Raw genomic sequence first — 1,738 nt, forward strand, 5'->3', positions numbered from 1 at the left:
ATTGAACATGATGCCATTCCTCTTCAATTTGTCATTTCCAGTGTAGTAAATCCTAAGACTGTTGGATTCAAAATGGCCAATAGCAGTACATTATATCTCACTAATGCCTAGGAAATTAATTTTTATGTATTCTATTTCATTTTTGGCAAGTTGCAATTTTCCTAGTTCATACTTTGTACATTCTTGATTCCACTTACTAAAGGATGTTTTCAGCTTTTTCTTCCTGTTTTGAGTTGTGCCACATCAGCAAATGAATGTCCCCAAAGTCTTACTCCATACACATCATTAACATCAGCTCTACTTTGAGGAGTCAGCTCTACACCAACCATATTTTGAGGCTCTTCCAACCTGAGAAGCTCATTTTCTGGCACTATTATCTGACAATATTCTGCTAGTAAAATGATAAGATTTTCGGTGGTTATCCATTCGGGAGTGGTCTGCTTTTCCTTTTTTCCTAGTCTCTCATAGTCTGGAAGCTCCACTGAAACCTATTTGATGGATAATGCTGCTGGTATTTAAATGCCAGTGGCATAGCTTCCAGCATCACAGCAGCACACAAGACATCACAGTACAACAAACTGGCAGATGAGTGGTGGAGTTTGTGCACAGAATCCTGCAATATTACATCCTGAGGCTTGAATTCTTTCTTCAATTCTTTCAACTTGAGAAATGCTTTTATTTTCCTTTTTAGTTTTCTAACATCAAGTCTTTTCCTATTTCATCATAATATTTTACTTTGTCTTCTTGACCTGACCTTCGACATTTTTGTTCACCTCTTTTACTTCATCATATATTAGAGTGGCTTTAGCTGTTCTACATTTAAGTATAAATTTATTTTTGACATTTATTTTTGTCTTTTCTTTCTTTTCTGCTATGATACTAAAATGTTCTTTTGCTTTCTTCATGGATGGTGCTCTGGATGTTATCATACAACTCGCGTAGTCTCTGGTCATTAGTGTCTAATTTATCGATTGTGTTCTTGAGATGGTCTCTAAATTCAGGAGGGATATATTCAAAGTCACATTTTGACTTGTCGATTTAATTTTCTTGACCTTCAATCTGAACTTGCAAATAATCAATTGATAGTCTGTTCCATAATTGGTCTCTAGCATTGTCTTAACTGATGATATTGGGCTTCACCATTGTACTTTCCATAGATGTGGTCTATTTGATACCTGTACGCTGTATCTGGTGAGGTCCATGTATTACTGTTTTTATTTTTAAGTGCCATTAAGTCAGTACTGACTCATAACGACACTGTATAGGGTTTCTGAGGAGCAACTAATGGTTTGAACTGCTAACCTTCTGGTTTGTAGTCCAGTGTTGATCCTATAGCATCACATCAGACGTCCATTTATAGTCACCATTTATGTAGATGAAGAAAGATCTTTGTCATGAATAAATCATTGGTCTTATAAAACTCTATCATGTGATCTCCAGCATCATTTCTATCATCAAGGCCTTATTTTCCAACTGTAAACCCTTTCTCTTTGTTTCCAAATGTCATATTCTGATTATCAGTAATTATCAATGCATCTTATTGCACATTTGATCAATTTCAGACTGAAGGAGTTAATAGAATTTTTCTATTACTACATCATTGCTAAAGATAATTTAAAACTGGTTGCAGAAGTACAACAACAAGGCATTTCAAGTCCAATTCAAAGGAAGTGTGGACCCAGGGATATCATTGCCAATGTCATATTGAACTTGGCTGAAGACAAAGAATGTCAGAAAA

Source organism: Chrysochloris asiatica, unplaced genomic scaffold (genome assembly GCF_000296735.1).
Source record: "Chrysochloris asiatica unplaced genomic scaffold, ChrAsi1.0 scaffold00225, whole genome shotgun sequence".
In the NCBI taxonomy this organism is placed as follows: Eukaryota; Metazoa; Chordata; class Mammalia; order Afrosoricida; family Chrysochloridae; genus Chrysochloris; species Chrysochloris asiatica.